Source organism: Coenobita brevimanus, chromosome 41 (assembly GCF_032717465.1).
Source record: "Coenobita brevimanus isolate Jiangsu-jjx chromosome 41, ASM3271746v2, whole genome shotgun sequence".
Taxonomy (NCBI): Eukaryota; Metazoa; Arthropoda; class Malacostraca; order Decapoda; family Coenobitidae; genus Coenobita; species Coenobita brevimanus.
This window is the reverse complement of record NC_136994.1, coordinates 19,250,677-19,257,241: the sequence shown is the minus strand read 5'-3', so window position 1 is coordinate 19,257,241 and position 6,565 is coordinate 19,250,677.

Genomic DNA, 6,565 nt, shown 5'->3' with positions numbered 1-6,565 from the left:
TGAAATAAGCTGTAAAAGGACGAAAATTTGGGCCAAGCTAGAGTGAAAGGAGTACAGTTCGTGACATTGAGCAATGGATATGGACGATAAGAGATAACGTTTAACAATGCTTATGTGTACTGTAGTTATCATATACCGATACGTTGTTAATACTGTATAATCGCTGGCAAATATGCACATACACACGTAAACTAGACCCTTACTGAAAAAAATACTCTAGCCTCGAGTTACAATTTTTCGCGGGAAATATAAAATGACACTACCTCAAGAATTATTCTCTGATCCTTATTTTCAATTGTAAATGTGGTGAAATTGGATGCAGAAATACGGAGTGAGAAATCGAGGATGAGATACGAAGGTGAAAGGGTGAGCTGGAGAAAGGGCAGCCTGATGGCAAAGGAAAGAACTGTATGGAGGTGATTCGTCTGTGGCCACTCCATCTCAGACCATGGCGTCTGGGTATATGATAAATCAATAGGAAACTGACAAAGAGAAACTATTAATTGAAAAAGTAGAAGTATCAACATGGTCAGTTCAACGCCACATGCAAACACACATCATTAAACCTCGATATCTGCACACATTATTATCAAAATTCCTATCTCAAATGCATCACGGGAAAGATAAGCATATTAGACACACAACCAACCTACCTTCACAGCCGAGAACGCCCTAAAACATCGTGAAATCATTGTTAAATTTGGAGCACCATTAACAGACCCACACACCACGCAAAAACGTTTAAACATTGATTTGACTAAGTGGTGTGAATGTGCTACTTTCTCCGTATTTTAGCGCCAAAAATTTTAATCACTGGGCTAGCTTACATAAGGCTGCAAAATGTTAAATATTTCTGAAGTTAAATCTTGTTTAATCATTTATTTCATTTAATAATCAACTTGCAGAATATCGCATGTCTTGGCGGGAATTTCGGATTTCTGATGACGCCAATTCAGTTTTTATATATTTTCATGGATATGGAGCGGGGTGCCTTTTTGTGGTGACACCTGCATAACTGGTGGTGGAACTACCGGTTACAGAAACGTCCCTGAACACCCTATCCCCCGAAATGAGTATGGAGGGCTGGAGCGGAGGGGCAACTTCAGCCTGCAGTCGAGTATTAATCCATTTCATCGGGTCTGGCACCATCAGTGATTATAGATTCACATTCAGATGAACACTGGGCTACTACTACTACTACCACTAGGCTACCGCTATTACTACTACTACTACTACTACTCTTCAATCCCAGGACGCATTTTATACCTTTATCCATACACCAGCTGACTTGATTTAGCTGAAAGGGGTATATGGGTGCCCGGGAGCGTTTATATTGCGCTAATGTTACGCAATCAAATCTCAAAACTGCCGATAATGGCCCATTAACTGCGCTTAGATTACTTTAATTATAGAGTAATTATCCCCCATCTCACTAATTAAACACGCACACACACACACACACACACACACACACACACACACACACACACACACACACACCAGAAACTTATACGTGGCAATACAGAATGGCAGAAATGGAAATTATTGTATTGAGAACTTAAATAAAAAATCTGGCAGCAAGGCTAAGATTTCTGAATATTAAGTAAAATGAAGATGCTTTTACCAACACTACATACATCATCATCATCATTACCATCATCATTATCATAATCATAACTATTACCATCACCACCATCATCATTATACCTATCACCAGTAGCAGCTGCACCACTTATCATCAAGACTATCATTACCACCACCACCATCATCATAATCATAACTACTACCATCATCACAATCACCATCAACAGCAGTGGCAGCAACACCATTTATCATCGTCATCACCACCACAACCATCATCATAATCACAATCACCACGATCATCATTACTACCCTCATCAACAGCAGCAGCATCACCACCATTTATCACTATCATCACCAGCATCATAACTCATCATCATCATCACAGTCACCAACACCATCATTATTACTATCATCATCAGTCACAGCAGAGAGGGAAAATACTCTTACGGAAATAGGCTACTGACAGCTCATTTGAATAATCTTTGAAAATCGGTTTATTGACAAAAATATAACGGAACTACAACATCATGAAAGCACTTATCATATATGTATAATTTTAGTGATGAAGGCGTATACAGATTTTAGTGATGAATATTTAGGTGATGTTTCAAGTTAGATTTCAAATTTTGGAGGGGCACACACAAAAAAATGAATAAAATAAAATAAAAATAACAGGACTACAGCATTATGAAAGCACCTATATATAGCTTTAGTGATGAAGGAATATATATAATTTAGGATGAGGGAATACTGAAGTAAAGTTTTGAGTTATATTTCAAATCCTGGAGGGAAGCACAGAATTCTAACAACGCCTGCTGATGTAAACAAGGCAGCCTAATATCTATAATAATACTGTATGCTTCTATAATTTGGCACAAGGAGTATATATATGTGTCTGAGTAGTGAGAGAATAGTATATACAGGTAGTCAGTCTGTTCATCTATATATTTTAATGAAAGGATGGCATATAGTCAGTCTGCTTTCACCTCATCAAGATCCTAAGCCCCTTTCAGCTCACATGATAGCCAAGTGTAGTCAGACTGTGATAAATCTGACTAGTAACCAAGGAGATTCAATTCTACCTCAGCCAAGACTCCTCAAATTTTCATACAACTTCGAAAATCTGACCAGTAACCAAGGAGACCCAGTTCTACATCAGCTAAAACTCCTCAAATTTTATGCAACTTGTAAATCTGTCTAGTAACCAAGGAGACTCAGTTCTAATTTAGCAAAAACTCCTCAAATTTCATACAACTTAGTATTCAAGGTGACCCAGTTCCCTCGGATGAAAACAGACAGACTTTAGAGAGGTGTATGTACAATGCTTCTTATACAGTAGTGAGCAAGATGTTTGTGCTGGGATATATGAGATACAAAAGTATACACAGGGAGTTTTAACCCTTTCCATCCCACATTCGTAACACTTATAACTGGGTTCTTAAATCATCTATACTCTGTTCCCTCTAAGATATTTGTGCTGGGAAATAAGAGATACAGGTCTACACAAGCTTTAACCCTTTCAATCCAACATTCGTAGCATTTATAACTGGGTTCTTCATACATCTATACTCTGTTCCCTCTTAACTATACTCCATTCACTCTAACTAGGCCTAAAATTGCCATCTCTCCACCTGGATCATACATGTTTGATAATCGCACCCTTGATGAATTAGCTAAGTGTGTTATTAATTTATTCTTTACCCTACCCTTGCTGCCTCCACACTTGTCAATTGAGGAAGCTCCCAAACACCTTTTCCTAATTGATTCATTTTGCTTATTACAACTTACTACAAGAGGGGAAAGTGACTCCATTACCCCCTTCAAAAGCCTCTTAAACAGAACAAATTTGACTGAATAGAGGAAAAATATGATGGAATAAAGAGACAGAATACATTTCTTTCAAGTACTGCCACATTCCTTGACACAAAACACCACATTTTTATCATCATCATCAGTAGTATTTGGCCACGTGGAGAGGACGGACAGTGAGAAAATGATGAGAAGAGTGTATGCGAGTGAGGTGGAGGGGGGGAGAAGGAAGGGGAGGCTGAGGATGAGATGGAGGTATGAAATGGATAGGTATATGAAAAAGGGGGGTTTGAGCTGTGAGCAGGGCAGTGAAATGGTGTTGGACAGGGCGACATGGAGGAAATTTGTTTGTGGCCACCCCTTACGGGACTGAGGTGTCTGGCAATAGATAGACAGATACAGATAAAAAGATCATTATCATTAAAGTGCTGGCGAATTCCTTAGAAAGAACACTTATTTCAGAAACAAATTACCAGATAATTATATCACCATCATTATCATCATCATCACTGCTATTTTGTATCATTTATAAAGGCTCCAAAATGTCTGCATGTGTCAGCCCTTGGTCACCTAATGGCAGATGTCCACGCTGCTTGATCTCTGGCAGCCTCCCTATTCAGTCTCTTATCCCTGAGGTCATTATTCTCAATTTGTATACTTTAAATTTTAGGTTAAGTTTTGTAAAGAAAAAATTAATAACTAGAATTTATGATAATTTGTAGTTTTATTTGTGGTATCTTTATATTTACATATTAATATAATCTTTATTCTTTTTTTTTCTTGTTCTCTGGACACTGCCTCACCACAGCCTACAGTGGGGATTGATGTGATGATGATGATGATGATGATGATGATGATGATGATGATGATGGTGGTGGTGGTGGTGGTGATGGTGATGGTGGTGCTGACAATAATGATGATAATGATGATGATGATCAGCTATACTTTTCATCCTATCTATCTATCTATCTATTGCCAGACGCCATAATCCCGTATGGGGTGGCCATTTGACTTTGAGTTATTTGTTTTAATCCTACATATACATAAATATGACACAGTGTTTCCACCCTTCCTGATCAACTGCTGCCTATGCTATTTCCATCATCATCAATATCCTCCTCCTCCTCCTCATCATCATCATCAATATCCTAATCCTCCTCTTCATCATCATCAATATCCTAAGCCTTCTCCTCCTCATCATCCAGACCTTCTTTCCCATGCTAGGGTGGGGAGAAGCAAGGTTTGAAAATAAAGCATACATACATACATCATCTAATCCTGTATCGCCCCATGAGAAGAGTAGGAGCCCTAGACTAGGCAAGTTGGTCTTGACATTTTAGATGAGTAACCAGCCTCACACACCCCTGTGTGGCATTATGTGAGCAAGAGACCCCAACCATCCCTTGGATATAAACCTACACTGGCTCAATCCAGTTGGAGTGCCTTAATTACCCACTAAACCACCTGGCGTCATAGTTTGGTTATATGGTTACCACCCAGCATTGTAAATAGCTTCCTGGTGTATAATAATAATAATAATGACAGAATGAGATCCTAATTAATCTCTACATTTGAGCATCACAAGTTTCTCAGTAACTGGCACAAGCTATCTACCTGTACATAAACTACAGTATCTAAACAATAGGCCTGGATTTATATAACTACATTCTACTAATACTGGTCTTTCCTAACTACTACTATTCTAATCCCTCCCTCTCTCTTCTCATTCTATCTTTTTCCTCCACCTCATCTCTACTGCAACTACAGTACACCTCCCTTTGCTCTGAACATCACTTCTTTCCCTGTTCCAAGTCTTCTATTATCCAAACATCAATTTTCCTTCCATAATCAGCACAGTATTTCACTATTCTTCAAAAATTTTCATAACTCTTCCTATATCCTCACAGTTAACACATTTCCACATCTTTTTCTATATCCTCACAGTTAACACATTTCCACATCTCTCCCTCTATCCTCACAGTTAACACATTTCCACATCCCTTCCCATATCCTCACAGTTGACACATTTCCACAAAACCTTGCCTTAACCATCTGAAGTTTCTCTTCTACTTCTCACAATTTCCAAAAGTTCAATTCTACTTCCCTGATTTTCCTCCTCCCATGGTTGTGGAGACAGATGCCTTTATGTGGTGGCACTGATATAACCAGGCGGCTCAACTGCCAGGTTATACAAACGTCCCTCATCTACTTCTCCAGCCCTCAAAGGCAAGATGGTGGACTGCAGGAGAAGAGCAACCAATGAACAGATCTTGAATTTGGCTCTCTGTTGTTCTTCTTTCTTCTTGAAGGGAACAATCTTGCTGCCTGCTGGCCTTTGGTGCCATCTTCCACACACACACACACACACACACAAATCCGATAATCACAATACTTGCATTTTCTTCGTCTGATTATATAGCTTGTTATTACACACACACAAACACACACACACACACACACACACACACACACACACACACACACACACGCACACACACAAAGGCATGCTGTCCATAATTCTTCACTCCTGTTTCCAAAATTTAAACTTACTACCTGTACAGTTCCAGTAATTTCTCTTCTTCATCTACCTATAAGTATCCATATACCTTTTTCCGTTCCATTATTTCCAGTTTCCATCATCAATTTCAACTTCTTAAAACTGTATATATTAATTCTAATATTTTTCAGCTCCCTCTCCCTATAATCTAGACACCATTTTCATTACATCATTTCCACAAGCTTTATCACTTCTCTTGCATAATTTTTTCCAGTATGTCCTTCTTTGGCACATAATTTCATCCTTCCTTCTCACTCTCTGTCTGATTTTCAATTTTTTTCCCTTCCTTCTCACTCTTTCCGTGAATATCATATCTTTTAACCAAAGCTTTTCAAAACATTACACACCATTTTCCTTTTCCTTCCTGATATATCCACATAATTTCAATTCGCACACTTTTTAAAAATGTATAAACTGCAGACTACACTCCCATTCCTTCCCACTATCTTTTAAATTTTTAGAATCCTCCATATATAATTTTCTATTCCCTTCCAAACACCTTCTGCCATCTTTTAAAATTTCAAAATCTTTCATGGTCCATATATAATTTTCTCTCTCCTTCTCAGCACTATTATCATCTTCTAATATTTCTAAATCCTTTCAATACTGATATAA